This window comes from Petromyzon marinus, chromosome 11, assembly GCF_048934315.1.
Source record: "Petromyzon marinus isolate PM22_M1 ecotype Great Lakes invasive population chromosome 11, UKy_Petmar_22M1.pri1.0, whole genome shotgun sequence".
Taxonomy (NCBI): Eukaryota; Metazoa; Chordata; class Hyperoartia; order Petromyzontiformes; family Petromyzontidae; genus Petromyzon; species Petromyzon marinus.
This window is the reverse complement of record NC_133677.1, coordinates 1,679,107-1,700,810: the sequence shown is the minus strand read 5'-3', so window position 1 is coordinate 1,700,810 and position 21,704 is coordinate 1,679,107. Positions and strand designations below refer to the sequence as shown.

Sequence of the window (21,704 nt, the reverse complement as noted above, 5' to 3'; positions counted from 1 at the left end):
GTCGATCTAGGGGAGGCCCAGCACTGACTGCTTCATAAATTGGCCGCTTGCGATTTAGCCGTGGGCAGGAATTGAACTCAATGTGTGTGGGTTCGTAGCGCAGTGCGCTAACCGCTGCACCACCGCTCCCCACCCACGCACGCGTGTATTACAGTGTGGTCAGCTTCGACACAGCGGCTCGCACACTGCGCTACGAACCTGCTAACTACAGTTGGATTCCCGCTCACGGCCACCACCGGTGACAATTACCTGCACCGGTTCTGGGCCTCTCCCCTAGGTCAACTCAGCCTCAAGTACGCACCTGCTGCGGTGTGTAAACATCGCCACTGGGGAGACGAAGGCGGCCGGGCGTGGCGCTGGCCACCCACCGCCTCGTGTGTGCCACAGTGCCGGCCTTCAACAGGGTCCTCGCTAACAGCACTTGCCCCAACAGTCTGTTAAGGCTATACGGGGGGACCTTTGTCTTGTGCGTTGCTTGACAATGCTGGCTGAGTGTGTGCGTGTTTCGAGGAGGTGGCGGGGGGGGCGAAACGAATGCAGTCATCCAAGCTCTCGCGAAACGAGACGCACGTAAACATTTTTTTTTACGAACAAAACTGCTCGCATCTACACGCCGTTAAAATCGAACGAAGAACGTAACGAACAGTGTGTTGTTATTATGTTTTTACTCGATGCGGGAAGTCCAACAAGGTGGCATGATTGTTTTGTTAAAGCTATTCACAGTGGCATTACGTCTAAATATAATGCAGGACGCCAAACAATATTCATCTGATTATACTTCATGTTTCCGATATCCAGATAAGTGTTTTTCATCGGAAAAAAACGCCAGACAACCATGTATCTGATCATTGGCAATGTACTGCTTTTTAAAGTAAATCAAATGAATAATGGAACTGTAATTTGTGGTGACTGAAAACTACAAAATGTTCCAGGCGTATTCCGTTTAGCCAGGCGAGAACTCAAGAGACCGACATGGAGTCTCATTTGCAATCGTGACCCGGCTCACCAAAAATTGCAAAATAACAAAACAACTAAGTACCACAATAAATAAAATACAAAGTCGGATCAAAAATAAACTCGTGTTACAGAATAAACCGAAAATGGTGCACATACACAAATATTAAATACAGTATATTTCCCGTAACAAACGTCACGATTAGGGAACGATTGTGTGTTTTTGCTCACCCCACCATATTATTTTGTATGTTATCTCACGGAAATCCTTTATTTGTAGAAAAATATATATTTGTATATGTTTAACTTTGTATTATTAGCATCATGGTTGCTGAGCACAGGCCTACAATCGTCAAGCAGCCAGCAACAAACAGCACAAATTAAAGTTCTGAATAACACACGACTTTAAAACTTTTGAAGCTGCATTGAAGCTCAGTTTGTGTGAGTGCACGTTAGGAAACAAGAACGCCGCAGTCATAATAAAGTATTAAAGCTTTCGTGACTGCATAAAATTACTCATTGGTTTTTTCGGTAAAGTCACGTATGTAAAAATACAATAAAATTATATTAAAACATTTATTGTATTTCTACATACGTGACTTTACCGAAAAAACCAATGAGTAACGCCGCAGTGGTTTAGATTCGGGTCCCTCCCGTTCGATTCGATCACCCGGCGATTGAAAAACTGGGCCTAGTATCCCCCCCCCCGATCAATCTGTCCACCCGGGAGCAGTAACGAGGCCGTGGTGGGGTAAAGCGTGGGCCACTCCCACCTCTTCCAGGCCGTGTGTCACCAAGGCGTGGACGGGTAGGTAGGGCCGAGATATTCTCAAGAAGGGACCTCTCTCCGGCAGAGTTCCTTCTGCCGGCAGTGACGTGGGCAAGCAATTTCAGGGCTGCGCTATTTGCTACCAAATACTAATATATGAATTTGGCTTATCGGAGGCGGCCTTCGGGTTTGTGGTGGTGGTGGTAGCGGTGGCACGGTATTTGTCTTCAAAGCCTTTTTGGCAAAGCCCTTAAATTAAAGTTCGTATGCTACTCCAAGTTCCAAAGACTTTGTTTAATAATCAGCGCGTCAACATGGCAGGTTTCCTAATCGTCGCAACTGAAATTTGGAGTGAATAGCAAATCTGTAAAAATGTTAAAACACGTTTTTCATATGTACATACGTGCACATTTACCAAGAGGAAGCAAATAATATGGCTAATAACATTAATAAATAAAGTCCAGGGTGATGGTAAAGTGCCCCGTGAAGTTGCTGGTCTCTTTCATTTGGGGACTGACCAAAGTGGTGGAATAAAACTCGAATGTAAAGAAACGCGCGGAGAGAGACGGGAAGGGGAACGCATTAATTCGAGAAACAAATCGGACATCGGTCACTTCCTCGTAACCATTTCGTCGCTAAATCCGTAAATGGTGACAACATGAGAGCAGAGAGATAGTGCGCAGTTTGTGGGCCCCACGTGTGGATCCTTCCCAGAAGCAGACTCTGCAGCGGTGAGCATTGTTGACTCAAACTGCACTGATGAGTTCTAACAAGGATGAAACCGCCCTATGAGTTGTCCATCCTTGCATATCGTCGCCGCCGCCGCCGCCGCTGCTGCTGCTACCATTCGGTCACATTTGCTCAGGTGAATTTCGATGTGTGACCTGAGGCAGGAGAACTACACTGTGCACGACTTCAGGAACTGCTGGTGAGCTAAATCTTGACCTAAAGCTTTCGTGACTGCAGGAATTCATATTCTTTGGGTCTTTCGGTAAAGTCACGTAGATAGGTTCAAAGCAATAACAAAGAAATACGACGTTTCGACACAAGCGGTCGACCGCTTGTGTAGCGATCAAAACCTCGTAGTTTTTTTTACCTATCTACGTGACTTTACCGAAAGGCCCAAATAATATGCTGATGAGCTGTTGTTTTGTTGTTGTTTTTTGTTGTTGTTGTTGTTGTTGCAGGAGGCAACAAGGGCTGAGTGCTTTCTTTTTTTTACAGGTCTACACTTTGCTGTTGTGGTCGTTGTTGTTGTTTGAAACTGCAGCCACCGTTCCCATAGTGTCCACGCCTCGAGGCGCGTCCGCCAACACCAAGGACTCATTCGTAACCAGCCCTGCTCTTTTCTGTCTCGCGTTTTCAACCAGCGCACGGCGATTCTCTTGTTGCTTCCCTCGCACTGCTGCAGGCTTTAAATTCCCTCCCCATTGTGAGGTCGTTGTAGTTGTTGTTGCTACAACCTTGCTCAATTGCATTGCTCACTTTGAAGTGTGTCAGTTGATCATCTCGAATATCTCTATCAACGTGTTCAGCACGCAGTAGGCTTTCACGACCAGTATCATCCATAATAGAGGTTGTTTTGGGTTAGATCGCGTAAATATAGAAATGTGTCGTTAAAACCCGCCACCACCCGACACAGCCGACTAGTAAGGTATGTCACGTGAACAGAACGTGTCAATTCGTCACTAGTACAGCACACCGGTTGTGTGTTAGATAATGTAAGTTGGCTCATTAATCCCCCCCGCCCCACATTGTGCAAGAGCGCAGAAGCGTGGTCACCACAACAGGAGGACTTCTCCACAAATCTGGCTGTCGCCTGATGAAGCTAGTTGTAATTACTGGCGAAACGTCGTACTCATTGTAAATGTTGTGGCTTGGCTCTCCAACACACAACCGGTGGTGCTGTACTAATATACTACACTATACTACTATACACTAGTGCTGTACTAGTATACTACACTATACACTACACTATACACTAGTGCTGTACTAGTATACTACACTATACACTAGTGCTGTACTAGTATACTACACTATACACTACACTATACACTAGTGCTGTACTAGTATACTTCACTATACACTACACTATACACTAGTGCTGTACTAGTATACTACACTATACACTAGTGATGTACTAGCATACTACACTATATACTACACTATATACTACACTATACACTAGTGCTGTACAAGTATACTACACTATACACTACATTATACACTAGTGCTGTACTCGTGACGAATTGGCCACGTTATGTTCACGTGACAACCCTTACTAATTGGCTGTCGGGTGGTGGCAGGTTTTAGCAACACATTTATATGTATGCGCGATCCAACCCAACAAAACCCCACCTCTATTATGTTTCATGGTGACGTGAGGTCTTATCTGCGTGTCTATCGTAGGTACGCTCTGGTGGTCAGCGGTTGTTTTGTGCAGAGCAGGTCTTTGGAACTTCGCTCAGCAACGCTGTTTTTTTTTAGGTTTGTCGTAATTTTTATGCCGACAAACGGGAAAAAAACCCCAATGTGGGAAGCCTGTCGCCTCCGATCTTTAGCGGGCAGCTAACCACCTGAGTTAGTGAGTTGTTTGGAATGCAATCACACACAACAATACGCTTTTGCCACATTTGTGCCGTCTGGTTTGTATTGTCTGCCTCGACTTCATCGCATCGTCCCTTTTGGAAGCACTAATTCAGCGTCGGTCTAACCACAGAAGAAATAATCCAGAGCCCTGGCCTATTTATGGGATCGTGGGCTTTGACCAGGTCAATAAAGCTGAGACGTAGGTCCTGTTGAAATTCTAGACACCTCTGCAGTGGAGAACTGTCCACCGCTCATGGTGACTGGAGCCAGAACGAGTCCACCGAACCTCCTGCATACCACGTAGGTCTAAACGGTACCGCTCCAGCTCCCGACAGAGGAATGAAAGCTGCTCCTCCGCAATGAGCGTTCGCACAATCCACGTGACCACGCTCAGTGTTTTCCCGGCGTTCATTGTGAAAGCCTGAGCAGAGGGGAAGGGTCTGGCTCGGCCAAGCCGAAACGGGTGTTTCCACCGTGGTTACTGGTCAAGGTTCGCGTTCAAGTCAAGGGGTTACCAGCCCCACTTACACGCTGAGCTTGTTACATACATACGCACACAAAAAATACAAAGACAAAGATCTCCCGTGTAGCCTTAACAGACTGTAGGGGCAAGTGCTGTTAGCGAGCACCTATGAAGGCCGGAACGGTACACGAGGGGGTGGGTGGCCAGCACCACGCCCGGTGGTGATGTTTCCGCACCAGGTACTCATTGGAGGCTGAATCAACCTAGGGGAGGCCAGGGACCGGTTCAGATAATTAACGTCGCTGGTGTTTGCCGTGAGCGGAAATCGAACCCGGGTCGCCGGGTCCGTCGACGGCATCGCGCTAACCACTACACCACCGCTCCTCGCACACACAACAACAACCGCCATTCGCCACTAAGTAGCGGTGACGTCACCACGACGCTTGTGCCAGGCCATGTGCACTTTGAGGCCACGTGAAGTGTCGAACGCCCGCGGGCAGGAGGTCACGGGGCAGACCCAAGTGCCACGGGTCGACTGACTAAGATGACTGAGACGACTGGCTGATGCACCACCTGTGCCCCCTACTGTGCAAACCTGCTGTGCTTTAGCCACCCGGCGCTCCGCTCGTTGTTGTGAGCGTCGCTCCTCCGCCCTCCGTTGTTGTTGGAGGGCGACTACCTCCAAATGCCCAGTAGCATCCTTCACGAGCCTCCTCCACAGAGCCCGATCTTGACACCGCTGGTACCAGTCATCGGCAAGTCCACTCAGCTCCACGTCCTCCTGTACCACATCACTCCATCTCTTCTCTAGCCCGTGCCGCGCCCGGTTATCCCCCTCGATCCGGCCGAGCAAAAGCTGTTTCGGCATGCGGTGGCTGGGCATGCGGGCTACATGACCCAGCCATCGCAGCCTTACCTGCCGGAGCTCACCGATGGGACCTTGCCCAGATCTTGTCCAGATCACACACACATACACACACATATGTACGCTCACCCTCACCCCGGCATCACCACACTCAAACAGTCTAAACGCGCGACGTTAATTCTAAATGTGGAACGAAAAAACGAAGGACCCGGAGAAAAATCCACGCGACCACGGGGATAGAGACGCGCAAACTCCAAATATAGAGCAGGCGTCAGGGTCGGGATCGAACCCACGAACCTCCTGCATACCGTGCGAGGTAGTTAACATCTCCTAGCCACCGTGGCGTCTGTACACCACACCGTACAGAGCCACATCACAAACTACAACATCCGTCGTAGACCGCATTACACCTCGACTATCTTATCAGAATCAACATCTTTATTTATCCTGGAGAAACCCGATGAGCTGCGAAGCACTCGACTAAGCGAGATCAACAAACAAACACACCGAGTTAACAATTGGGGGGGGAACCGTTTTGCTTGATCATGGCTCGAAGCACAGCGAGTTTCGAACATTCCACGGACTTCTCGGCCGTGATAGAGATTCGCTCTGCCTCTATCACGGCGACAAAGACAAAGATCCCCCGTGTAGCCCTTGACAGACTGTTGTGGCAAGTGCTGTTAGCGAGTAGCACCTGTGTGGGCCGGTGGCCAGCACACCTACCCCCCACCCATGTCCCAGAGTAAATCGTCGATGCCGGAATAGGCAGAAAACTCCTCCCCACAGCCCTCCCACAACTCCAGATCACGCGTCCTGTAACCCACCACCCACCTCTCCCCACTCCCCACCCCTCCCCACTCCCCACCCCACTCCACTCCCCACTCCCCCCCACTATCCACCCCACACTCCCCCCCACTCTCCACCCCACACTCCCCCCACTCTCCACCCCACACTCCCCCCCACTCTCCACTCCACTCCCCACTCCCTACCCACTCCCTACCCCACCCCACACCCCACTCCCCTACCCCCCAGCCCTGAGTGAGGGAGCGTGGCCCCGGCAAGTCTCCTTGCACAGCGCGTGTCCCGCAGTCGGACAGGACACGGCTTGGAGTGTCTCTGTGTGTCCCGTCTTGTCACGCCGCCCCCCGTACCAGCTCGTCTGTCTCCCTACATAGCTCTCCGTCTGTGTGTCTCTGTGTCTCCGTCTGTGTCTCCGTCTGTCTCCCTGTGTCTCCGTCTGTGTCTCCCAGTGTCTCCGTCTGTGTGTCTCTGTGTCTCCGTCTGTGTGTCTCTGTCTCCGTCTGTGTGTCTCTGTGTCTCCGTCTGTGTCTCTCTGTGTCTCCGTCTGTGTGTCTCTGTGTCTCCGTCTGTGTCTCCCTGTGTCTCCGTCTGTGTGTCTCCCTGTGTCTCCGTCTGTGTGTCTCTGTGTCTCCGTCTGTGTCTCCCTGTGTCTCCGTCTGTGTGTCTCTGTGTCTCCGTCTGTGTGTCTCTGTGTCTCCGTCTGTGTGTCTCTGTGTCTCCGTCTGTGTCTCCGTCTGTGTGTCTCTGTGTCTCCGTCTGTGTGTCTCTGTGTCTCCGTCTGTGTGTCTCTGTGTCTCCGTCTGTGTGTCTCTGTGTCTCCGTCTGTGTGTCTCTGTATCGGAGCTGTCACTCTCCACTCGTGTCCCGTCTGACTTGGGGCTATTCCCACCCCGTGTCTCTCGTAAGCTCACTGTGTGTCTATCCTGTCCCACCTTCGTGGGAGTTTGCGTGGAGTCGCTGAGTCGACGGGTCGGGCTGAGTTGTTATTGTTGGTTTGTTGATTTGTTTTCGTGATCGCAAGTGGCAAGAGGCGATTAAGGAGTTGAGAAGTTGTAGAGCGAAGGGCCGTGTCGATGCTGCTACACGCAGGGCACGATTAAAGTAAGTGCGTGGCACACACTACACACACACACTACATACACACACTACACACACTCTACATACACACTACACACACTACATACACACACTACATACACACACTACACACACACTACATACACACACTACATGCACTCTACATACACACACTACACACACACACTACATACACACACTACACACACACTACATACACACACTACATACACTCTACATACACACTACATACACACTACATACACACACTACATACACACACTACATACACACTACATACACACACTACATACACACACTACATACACATACTACATACACACACTACATACACACTACATACACACACTACATACACACTACATACACACTACATACACACTACACACACACTACATACACACACTACATACACACACTACATACACACACTACATACACACTACACACACACACTACACACACACTACATACACTCTACATACACACACTACACACACACACTACATACACACACTACACACACTCTACATACACACTACACACACTACATACACACACTACATACACACACTACATACACTCTACATACACACTACATACACACTACATACACACTACACACACTACATACACACACTACATACACACACTACACACACACACTACACACACACTACATACACACACTACATACACTCTACATACACACACTACACACACACACTACATACACACACTACACACACTCTACATACACACTACATACACACACTACATACACACACACTACATACACACACTACATACACACACTACATACATACACTACATACACACACTACATACACTACATACACACACACTACATACACACACTACATACACACACTACACACACTCTACATACACACTACATACACACACTACATACACACACTACACACACACTCTACATACACACTCTACATACACACACTACACACACAACATACACACACTACACACACACACTACACACACACTACATACACACACTACATACACACTACATACACACACTACATACACACACTACATACACACTACATACACACACTACATACACACACTACATATACACACTACATACACACACTACATACACACACTACATACACACACTACATACACACTACATACACACTACGTACACACTACATACACACACTACATACACACACTACATACACACTACATACACACACTACACACACACTACATACACACACTACATACAAACACTACATACACACACTACATACACACTACATACACACTACATACACACACTACATACACACTACATACACACACTACATACACACTACATACACACTACATACACACACTACATACACACTACATACACACACTACATACACACTGCATACGCACACTACATACGCACTACATACACACACTACATACACACACTACATACACACACTACATACACACACTATATACACACTACATACACACAATACATACACACTACACACACACTGCATACACACTACACACACACTACATACACACACTACATACACACTACATACACACTACACACACACACTACATACACACTACACACACACTACATACACACTACATACACACTACATATACACTACATACACACTACATACACACACTACACACACACTACATACACACACTACATACACACACTACACACACTCTACATACCCACACTACACCCACGCTACATACACACACTACATACACACACTACATACACACACAACATACACACACACTACACACACTACATGCACACTACATACACACACTACACACGCAAGACAGTACATCCACACACTACATACACACTACACACATACACTCTGCATACACACTACATACACACACTACATACACACTACATACACACACTACACCCACGCAACATACACACACTACATACACACACTACATACACATACTACATACACACTACATACACACACTACATACACATACTACATACACACTACATACACACACTACACACACACTCTACATACCCACACTACACTCACGCTACATACACACACTACATACACACACTACAACAACAACAACCGCCATTTGCCACTAAGTGGTGGTGACGTCACCACGACGCTTGTGCCAGGCTATGTGCACCCTGAGGCCACGTGAAGTGTCGAACGCCCGCTGGCAGGAGGTCACGGGGCAGACCCAGGTGCCACGGGTCGACTGACTGAGATGACTGGCTGATGCACCACCTGTGCCCCCTACTGTGACAACCTGCTATGCTTTAGCCACCCGGCGCTCCGCTCGTTGTTCTGAGCGTCGCTCGTCCGCCTTCCGTTGTTGTTGGAGGGCGACTACCTCCAACTGCCCAGTAGCGTCCTTCACGAGCCTCCTCCACAGAGGCCGATCTTGACACCGCTGGTACCAGTCATCGGCAAGTCCACTCAGCTCCACGTCCTCCTGTACCACATCACTCCATCTCTTCTCTAGCCCGTGCCGCGCCCGCTTAGCCCCCTTGATCCTGCCGAACAAAAGCTGTTTCGGCATGCGGTGGGTGGGCATGTGGGCTACATGACCCAGCCATCGCAGCCTTCTCCGCCGGAGGAGCTCACCGATGGGACCTTGCCCAGATCTTTCAAGGATTTGTGAACTCCTCACACAATCCAGTCTGGTTAAACCCAGGATGGATCGTAGGCAGGCCAGCCTAAATGTTTCTAGCCGGCGAAGATGTTCCGTTAGGGGGGTCCACATTTCGCAAGCGTAGAGAAGGGAGGGAATGCCTGTGGCCGAGAAGACCTGAAGCTTAGTGCGGAGCGACAGACCAGGTAGCTTCCACACAGCATTACACAACCGATGAAAAGATATTGCCGCTCGACTGATTCGGAGTGAGACCTCTGCTGTTAAACTGGAGCCAGTCATAAGCACACTGCCCAGGTATGGGAAACTCTCCACTCTCTCCACAACTGCCCCATCACCGATTGGGAGTTGTGGGGGTGGAGTGTCCGATGGTACAAAATACCCAGTCAGGTGCTTAGTTTTGGTGGGGCTGATGGTAAAGTCCCACCTCTTAGTGACACGCTCCAGTCTCAGCAGCAGCGTCTCCAACTCCTCCTCTGAATGAGCAGCTATTACCAAATCAGCATACATAACGTGGTTGAGCAATAGGGAGCCATCCCTTGACCGCACCCGGGTGTCGATCAGCCTCCCATTATATCTGTACCATATGGAGATTCCCCCGGTACAGCTATTGAAGGCTTCACGAATTACGTGAGCCAGAGGATATCCCTGTCGCACCCCAAGGTTGACAGGGAATGGCTCTGACTCCCGGCCACATAGTTTTACCCGGGCCCGCTCACCATCATGAAGGTTCTTAATGATCGTGAGCAGAGGGTCAGGTACTCCAAAAGCACAAAGAACAACCCAGAGCCCAGGCCTACTGATGGTATCATAGGCCTTGACCAGGTCAATAAAGCAGAGATGTAGGTCTTGTTGGAATTCCCTACACCTCTGCTGTAGCAGACGGACAGAAAATATGGCATCTGTGCAGGACCGCCCTTTCCTGAAACCGCATTGGGGCTCCGCAAGCCTCTCCTCAGCATGCCTGGCAAGGCGATGTTGAATAATCCTTGCCAGGACCTTTCCCGGCACACTTAGGAGTGAGATGCCCCTGTAGTTGTTACAGTCTGTGCGGTCCCCCTTCTTAAAAAGTGGGACCACCAGGGCATCCTTCCAATCCTGCGGAACCCGTCCAGTGGTCCAGACTGTTGTTATGATGTCATATAGGGCAGTCTGTGCACAAACGCCGCCCTCTCTCAACATTTCGCTTGGGAGATCATCTCTGCCCGCTGCCTTTCCTGGTCTCAGACTCCAGATCGCCTTCAGTACTTCCTCAACAGATGGAACCTCAGCCAGCCACTCACAGGGGGTGACTTCTTCCAATATTTGAGGCACCGCAGCCTCAGCAGGGTCATCCTCACTTTGTGCCACGATGTTTTCCTGGCTGAGGGATTTTCCCTCACCCAGGACCTCACAGAAATGCTCAGCAAATCTGCAAACCTGTTCCTGGGGGTCGGAGATTGGGGCACCGTTTTTTCCCCTAATGATGGTAATAGGTGTGGCGCTGCAGATTACTTTTTTGATGGAGTTAAACAGAGATTTGTGATCACGGGCCACTGAGGCAGACTCCATCTCCTCAGCAACCCGTGACCACCACCCATCCTTGCAGCGCCTCATGGCTCTCCGAACCTCTGGGCAAAGGCTGCGGTAAGCCTCCTCATTCTCTTATGTGGGATTCTGTAGCCGATGACAGTGGGCCTGTCGCTTTTTCTCAACCTTCCTGAACACCTCCTCTGTCAACCAGGGTCTCTGGGGAGGTCTGGACCGCGTACCCAAAGCAGCCATTGCAGCTGCATGAGTCACAGTCCTAAACCTCGCCCATTTACCCTCGACATCAGGAGGAGTCGGGGACGATGCCAATCCCAGCCGCAAGCGATGTTGAAATTCTCGCTTGCAACTTTCATCAGATAACTGAGACCAGGCCACTTTAGGTTGGAATGGGGTCCTGGGTGTACACCCACCACCGGAGTGGAAGAATGGCAGGCGCATCTTACAGATGACTAGTCGATGGTCAGAGGGCAGATCAGCTCCACGATAGGTCCTGGTGTCAAGGACATGGACTCGCATCCGCTGGTCCGTCACTATGTAGTCCAGCAGATGTTCTTGCTTGGACCCGGCATGCATCCATGATGTGTGGATGCTCCGATGCCGGAACAGCGTGTTGGTAATTACAAGCCCATGGGCTGCACAAAAATTTAGCAGCCTCCAACCGTTGTTATTGAGCTGATCTGGCCCATGCCCTCCAATCACTCCAGACCAGGTGCCAGTATCATGACCAACTTGGGCATTGAAGTCACCCAACATGATGACTCTATCCCGAGGGGCCACTTTAGCCAGCACCTTGGACAGGAGATCATAGAAGGCATCTGACTCATCGGCTTTACCTGCATCCCTCCACGGATGTTCATCTTCGGTGGGGGCATAAGTAACCACGACCACCAATCCTCGCCTCCGGTTAATGGGAAGGCGAGCCCAAAGTAGCCTGGGACTTACAGCTTCCCACACCTCACCGCCACGCTCCCACGCCCCCTTCATTCTTTTGTTCAAAAGAAGAGCCACACCCTGTTGTTTGGCAGTTTGCTGCCCCGAGTAGAGGACTGTCCACCCCTCATGGTGGCAGGAGCCAGAGCCGGTCCACCGGACCTCCTGAATTCCACACAGATCCAGGCGGTACCGGTCCAGCTCCCGACAGAGGAGTGGCAGCCTCTCCTCCGCAGTGAGCGTTCGAACATTCCACGTAGCCACCCGTAGTGGCTTTTCGTTGTTTCTGGAGGAGCCCCGAGGGTAGATATTTAATCTCCTGGCTCTGCCAATTGGGGTTTGGCCAGGAGACGTCATAGACGCCTGGCCCCCCGGGGCCTCTGGCACAAGCTTATTAGTTACATATTTCAGTTTAACTCGTGGTTTAGTGGTAATTAATTGAAGGTGGAGGGGTTACCAGCCCCTAACACCCGTCCAGAGCCCCCGTTTAGCCCCTGTGGTGGACACATATGCCATGAGGGGAGGAGCCAATCAAAATTGGACCTCCCCCCACAGCACTGTCCACGACAGAGTTGCCCATCCGGCACCGCGAGGAGGTAGGGGGTTGTTTTGCCGGACACACACTACATACACACTACATACACACGCTACATACACACACTACACACACACACTACATACACACTACACACTACATACACACACTACATACACACTACACACACACACTACACACACTACATAGACACACTACATATACACTACATACACACTACACACACACAATCTACATACACACTACATATACACTACATACACACTACATACACACACTACACACACTCTACATACACACACTCTACATACCCACACTACACCCACGCTACATACACACACTGCATACACACTACATACACACACTACACACACACAAACTACATACACACACTACACACATACACTACACACAACATCCACACACTACACACTACATCCACACACTACATACACACACTACATACACACTACACACACACACTACACACACTACATAGACACACTACATACACACACTACACACACTCTACACACACACACTACAGTGAGGGAAAAAAGTATTTGATCCCCTGCTGATTTTGTACGTTTGCCCACTGACAAAGAAATGATCAGTCTATAATTTTAATGGTAGGTTCATTTGAACAGTGAGAGACAGAATAACAACAACAAAATCCAGAAAAACGCATGTCAAAAATGCTATAAATTGATTTGCATTTTAATGAGGGAAATAAGTATTTGATCCATCTGCAAGACATGACTTAGTACTTGGTGGCAAAACTCTTGTTGGCAATCACAGAGGTCAGACGTTTCTCGTAGTTGGCCACCAGGTTTGCACAAATCTCAGGAGGGATTTTGTCCCACTCCTCTTTGCAGATCTTCTCCAAGCCATTAAGGTTTCGAGGCTGACGTTTGGCAACTCAAACCTTCAGCTCCCTCCACAGATTTGTTCATCAGATTAAGGTCTGGAGACTGGCTAGGCCACTCCAGGACCTTAATGTGATTATTCTTGAGCCACTTCTTTGTTGCCTTGGCCGTGTGTTTTGGGTCATTGTCATGCTGGAATACCCAGCCACGACCCATTTTCAATGACCTGGCTGAGGGAAGGAGGTTCTCACCCAAGATTTGACGGTACATGGCCCCGTCTATCGTCCCTTTGATGCGGTGAAGTTGTCCTGTCCCCTTAGCAGAAAAACACCCCCAAAGCATAATGTTTCCACCTCCATGTTTGACGGTGGGGATGGTGTTCTTGGGGTCATAGGCAGCATTTCTCCTCCAAACACGGTGAGTTGAGTTGATGCCAAAGAGCTCAATTTTGGTCTCATCTGACCACAACACTTTCACCCAGTTGTCCTCTGAATCATTCAGATGTTCATTGGCAAACTTCAGACGGGCATGTATATGTGCTTTCTTGAGCAGGGGGACCTTTCGGGCGCTGCAGGATTTCAGTCCTTCACGGCGTAGTGTGTTACCAATTGTTTTCTTGGTGACTATGGTCCCAGCTGCCTTGAGATCATTGACAAGATCCTCCCGTGTAGTTCTGGGCTAATTCCTCACCGTTCTCATGATCATTGCAACTCCACGAGGTGGGATCTTGCATGGAGCCCCAGGCCGAGGGAGATTGACAGTTCTTTTGTGTTTCTTCCATTTGCGAATAATCGCACCAACTGTTGTCACCTTCTCACCAAGCTGCTTGGCAATGGTCTTGTAGCCCATTCCAGCCTTGTGTAGGTCTACAAACTTGTCCCTGACATCCTTGGAGAGCTCTTTGGTCTTGGCCATGGTGGAGAGTTTGGAATCTGATTGATTGCTTCTGTAGACAGGTGTCTTTTATACAGGTAACAAGCTGAGATTAGGAGCACTCTCTTTTATTCAGGTAACAAGCTGAGATTAGGAGCACTCCCTTTAAGAGTGTGCTCCTAATCTCAGCTCGTTACCTGTATAAAAGACACCTGGGAGCCAGACATCTTTCTGATTGAGAGGGGGTCAATTACTTATTTTCCTCGTTAAAATGCAAATCAATGTATAACATTTTCGACATGCGTTTTTCTGTTGTTATTCTGTCTCTCACTGTTCAAATAAACCTACCATAGACTGATCATTTCAGTCTATAATTTTAATGGTAGGTACAAAATCAGCAGGGGATCAAATGCTTTTTTCCCTCACTGTACATACACACACTGCATACACACACTACACACACACTACATACACACACTACGCACACACTACACACACTACATACACACTACATACACACACACTACATACATACACTACATACACACACCATGACATACCTGTGCACACGTCACACACTACACGCAAGAACATAACCACGTGTACACACCGCGCATACACATCACATACACACCACATGCATACACACCACGTATACATAGACACGTAACATATACACCACGTATACACATCACATACACCCTGCGTATACACACACATCACATACACCCCGCATGCATGCACACCACATATACTCATCACATACACATTGCGTATACACGTCACACACACACCACGCATTCACATACATCACACACACACACCACGCATTCACATACACACACACACACACACACCACACATTCACATACACACCACGTATTCACATACATCACACACACCACGCATTCACATACATCACACACCACGCATTCACATACACACACACGCATTCACATACACACACACCACGCATTCACATACACACCACGCATTCACATACACACACACCACACATTCACGTACACACACACACACCACGCATTCACATACATCACACACCACGCATTCACATACACACACACCACGCATTCACATACACACACACACCACGCATTCACATACAATCACACACCACGCATTCACACACACACCACGCATTCACATACACACACACCACGCATTGACATACACACATACACACCACGCATACACATACACACCACGCATTGACATACACACACCACGCATTCACACACACACCACGCATTTACATACACAAACACCACGCATTCACATACACACACACCACGCATTCACATACACACCACACCACGCATTCACATAGACACATACACACCACGCATTAATATACATCACACATACACATCACGCATTGACATATACACACCACGCATTCACATACACACACACACCACGCATTCACATACACACACCACGCATTCACATACATCACACACACACCACGCATTCACATACACTCCACGCATTCACACACATTACACTACGCATTTACATACACAAACACCACGCATTCACACACACACACACCACGCATTCACATACACACACACCACGCATTAACACACACACACCACGCATTAACATACACACACACACACCACGCATTCACATACATCACACACACCACGCATTCACATACACACATACACACCACACATTGACATACACACACACCACGCATTCACATACACACACCACGCATTCACACACACCACGCATTCACATAGACACATACACACCACGCATTAATATACATCACACATACACACCACGCATTGACATACACACACCACGCATTCACATACACACATACACACCACGCATTGACATACACACACACACCACGCATTCACATACACACACACCACGCATTCACATACACCACGCATTCACATATACATACACCACGCATTCACATACACACACACACCACGCATTCACACACACCACGCATTCACACACACACACCACGCATTCACATACACACATACACACCACGCATTCACATACATCACACACACGCCACGCATTCACATACACACACCACGCATTCACATACACCACGCATTCGCATATACATACACCACGCATTCACATATACATACACCACGCATTCACATACACACACACACACCACGCATTCACATACACACATACACACCACGCATTGACATACACACACACACACCACGCATTCACATACACACATACACACCACGCATTGACATACAATCACACGCGCGCGCACGTAGCACGCACGCATCACGACGCACGAGTGACAGAGCTAGAGGCACGCGTCCGTGACGCCCGCAACAAGCCGCGCGTTCTTTCGCAGGCGCGTACGGCGGCATCGTTCACAGCCCACCTTGTGTGTGTTGTTGATGTTGTTGTTGTGTATAACGGGTTCCATGTTGGCCACCCGAAGCCAGCAGAGCCGCCACCATTCTAAGCACGGCGTGTATGATAATGATGATCGGGCCCTTGGTGAGGAGGAGCCTTCGGTATGGAAATCGTTGGGGGATAAAATAGTCCCACCCGAATCTACTGAAAAAAAAGCTCAGCACGTAGGTCATTGGCATTGCCTTCAAATAAAACAAAAAAAACATACGGATAATATGCGACGTTTCGGGCAATGACCCTTCACAGCACACGTATGATATGCAACTATGGTTTGCTATGAAGAAGGGCAGTGTACAAAATGGGACCTTGATGTAACTGCTCACCCCGAGCTATAACTACCCTGATAGTGTGCCATTGTTTTTGTACTGTTCGCATTTTGGGAGTTCTCTGGTCTTAACACTGGTCGTGAGACTATTCCCATAAAGAAGGCTGTCTCTCGTGTAGGTCAGTCAGTTTCAAAGACAATGCCATATATTATTATCAGAGCATGTTTGTTTGCATGTTCACCAAAGTACCGTGCGTGCGGTTGATGCGGACTTTATTCCTTGCAAAGGGTTTCAATTTGGTGTTTGAACGTCTGAGCACTTTCTGTTTTATTGCCAATTTGAACGAGCGACGGTTAAAGTCACGTGCGACGTCTTTAACAATCATCGGGCAAGTGCGGCACGTAATAACAATAATTTGAACGATTGAAGGCAAACCGGGAGTGAAAGCGATGAAACGCAGTGAAGGAGAGGCTAGGCACAGCAGAATATGGAGTTATTTTGGTAAAATGAAATTTGATCCTGAAAAGCAACTTCTTTTACGAGTGTGTCAAAGTGGTCAAGTTTTGTGAGCGATGGATATTACCCGCTGTGACATGGATCAGAAACGTGGTGTATGTATATGTGAATGCGTGGTCATGCGGCATTAGACTACGGTAGAAAGAGGAAAGCGCTGGGTGAGTCGCAAGCGGAGTAGTATCTGAAGCCTCGAGTCTTAACCGGTTAGAGTGTGGGGAAGGAGTTTACTCATTGCAACCCAAACATGCCAACGTTCCAATGTAGCAGGACCCTCCAGAAAAGGAGCCTCAAGACTCGATAAGGCTGTTCTGGGCAGACAAGTGGGCAGGGATTACATTACGAACGTGCAAGCCAGAATACAGCTTCCCTGCCGGTCCAAACCAGGTATTCTGCAGAGTCCCAGAAGGGAGCTTGATTGGTGTGCAGAAGGATGCTTGGTGGTCAGGTTATTAGAGGTGTAACAATGCATTGATCCATTGATAAGTATCAATTAAGATAAACACATGCACCGAATCATGTGCGTAATAGTTTAAAAAAATTATACCCTATGGTTCTTTCGGTAAAGTCACGTAGGTGAAAAATAAATAAATAATACGGAATTCGTTTCAATGTGATGTATGGAAAGTGATCACTTGACCCCTTGCGAGTGGTTGCTGCAGTCGACTTCACCGAATCGCCTGTTTGGATAAATTGTTAAGACCTCTACTGGGTATCCAAGCCTGGGGTGATGGTTTTCCGTAATGAATGCACGCAACACAAAGTCCCGTTAAATCTCGTTACGCTGCTCAATTTCATAAAATTCCAGCCTCGAGAATGAAAATCAAACAGTTTACCTTGTCACGTGACGGACATTACTTACTCTCTGTGGAAGTTACTCTGTAGAAACGGAGGTCACTTGAAGCAAAGCGAGAGGTAGCTCTGTGATATCCGCTTCTGCAGAGCCGTTCTCTTAACACGACGAACAAGCTGCAGTAACTTGGGTTAGAGCTCCAAATGGAGACTTCTTACTCAGAATGCGATGACAATAGCACCATAGGGATGACATTGAAAAAGAGGGATACACATAAGAAATAAAGGCGGCTATTAGCACGGTTGGCTACGTCTACGGTGGTGCGAATGAAGTTATACATACTCTTTGGTTCTATTCGGTAAAGTCACCAAAGAGTATGGATCCTTGCAGTCACGAAAGCTTCAAATCTAGAAGTTCTACATACATGCTTACAATGCGGTTTTTCCCAACACGACATTTCCCATTCAATGAGGTCTGCCTGTATTCTTAGAATTCACAGTCACATTCTTTTTCAGGATCACTGACACAGTACTTATAAATTATTCCTAGCCGATGGTCATTCTCCTGCTGAATGAAGGCCTTCATGCTAATGTCGGCTGTTGCTTGACCATACCTCGCCATGTTTGATCAGTGCAGGTTGGTGAAAGAGAGAACCCTAACTGGGCCAGTGCAGATAATTAATATCGCTCGTTATCGATGTTACAAGCGGCTAGGAATCAAATTCAGGTCACCCGGTTTACAACTTAGTACGCTAACTGCCGCGCCACCACTGCATACACACTTTTTACCGTAAACAATAAAAGTAAATTACGTGCTTATGTGAACGGAGAACTTCTCAACAGACTTGTCATTGTACGAAGAAATGCGGCCATCTGTGGAAGGGTGGTTCTATTTAAATATATTTCGTGAAATAATGCTCCCTTTGAACCTTGTTATGAACCTTAGAAGGCGACCCTTTGTTTCTATCATTGCGCAATGCCTTCGGGTCTTTGTCTGGCCTGGACCCTTAATTTGGTCTCAATTTAAACGTTGAGATGACACCCCCTCCCCCCCTTAGGCAATTAGCGGCGATGCAAGCAATTTAAGGGGTTATTTGGCACTTAAAACTGCCTCGTCAAATTCAGAAAGGGGGTTTCTCACAGATATGGATGAATTGGGAACCTCTCAATAACTGATTAACTGCAAATAAGTACGTATTTGCGATGAACTGCGAGATTGTGAAATCCTGGCATAAGCAATTCCCCCCTTCGTCTTTGTGCGATCAGGCAGAACGAGAGACCGCAGGGGCGTGAGATGATTTCCCAACGACCGCAAAGCCCGTGGCAGTGACCTCACAAGCTGTTTAACAAGGCCAGTGAGCTCTATTGCAGCTCTCAGCCCCACAGCCATTACCCCCCCCCCACTCCGGTCTCATACCACCACACTGGGGTAGACAGACTGGTAATTAGGATAGAACTGGCCTAGAGCAGAGTGCCCATGTGGCCACGGTAGCTTGTCCTGGGAACATGATTTCTTATCAGATTGTAAACTGGGCTAGCAGACCCGCATTTCATTTTCGAATTTGGTCTTATTTCCACATTTTTATTTGCAGCTATGCAGTTGGTGCCACGTGCGTTGGTTCGCTACTCTCGCAGTGAGGGGAGCATCACCACCATGTGATCGAGAACAGCCCGCAGAAGGTGATGTCTCAGAACTACTTCCGAGATCCCATCAAGTTACCTCTTATCCACTGCTGGACTTTCCCACACACCATGCTTACGGAGGTGGCATTCACGTGGCAGTCAAATCAACAAGAAAAACATTTTGGCTCTCAAGAGTTTTCAATTTTGCCGCATTAAGTGACCGTCAATTCACTGCACTTGAGAGCCAGGTTTAATAACGGGAGGCCCAAAACCCAAACATGACCCCAGGATGGCAACGGCATCGGATGTCAGTGGTCCTCTGATCCCTGAGCCACCTGACTTTCCTGAAGTCGGTTACCAGGTTGCTGTCCATTGTGTCCGGCACTTTTACGCGACTCGCTGTGAATGAATGGGACCGTTTGCAGTTTTAAAAACTAGCGCCGAGCCCCACTTGCTGAGCCTGTGGCCAAAAAAAGCCTACGACGAAATCACACCGTCCAATCTCATCGGATCTGAGAAGCTAAGCAGGTTTGAGCCTACTCAGTGCTTGGGAGGACATCCTGCCTTGGGGTATTGGCTGCAAGTTCAGGAGATGGCAGTACGGAGATAGATTAAGTCACGTAGGTAAAAAATAAAGCAACAAAAATCACGTTTCGGCCACAACACAAGCGGGCCTTCATCAGGTGAAGGGACCAGGCTGTCCAGAGGACAGCGTTGGAGTGAAAACAGCCAAGCCCAGGTCGCATCCTTTAAGCTGTGTGGGAGGGAACAAGCTTAAAGGACGCGACCTGGACTTGGCTGTTTTGACTCCAACGCTGTCCTCTGGACAGCCCAGTCCCTTCACCTGATGAAGGCCCGCTTGTGTTGTGGCCGAAACGTGATTTTTGTTGTTTTATTTTTTACCGACGTGACTTTACCGAATAGAACCAAAGAGTATGGATCCTTGCAGTCACGAAAGCTTCAAATCTAGAAAGGAAATAGATTATTTAATCTATCCACGCGGAGCTGCGTCGTCCGCTCGTAGGCACGGTGTGCTTTCTCCGGGCACTCGAGATTTTCTCTCACGTGAAGCTACGA

The 21,704-nt window shown here is 48.3% G+C and overlaps 1 protein-coding gene across 1 annotated transcript in view; it reads left to right on the top strand.

The window, feature by feature from the left end:
• Window positions 1-6,674: 6,674 nt before the first annotated feature.
• Window positions 6,675-21,704, top strand: part of LOC116941465 (uncharacterized) — a 48,136-nt gene continuing 33,106 nt past the window's right edge. Inside the window, exon 1 of the mRNA XM_076066442.1 lies at window positions 6,675-7,542. The gene's annotated coding sequence lies outside the window, so the exon portion shown is untranslated. The remainder of the gene's footprint in view (window positions 7,543-21,704) is intronic.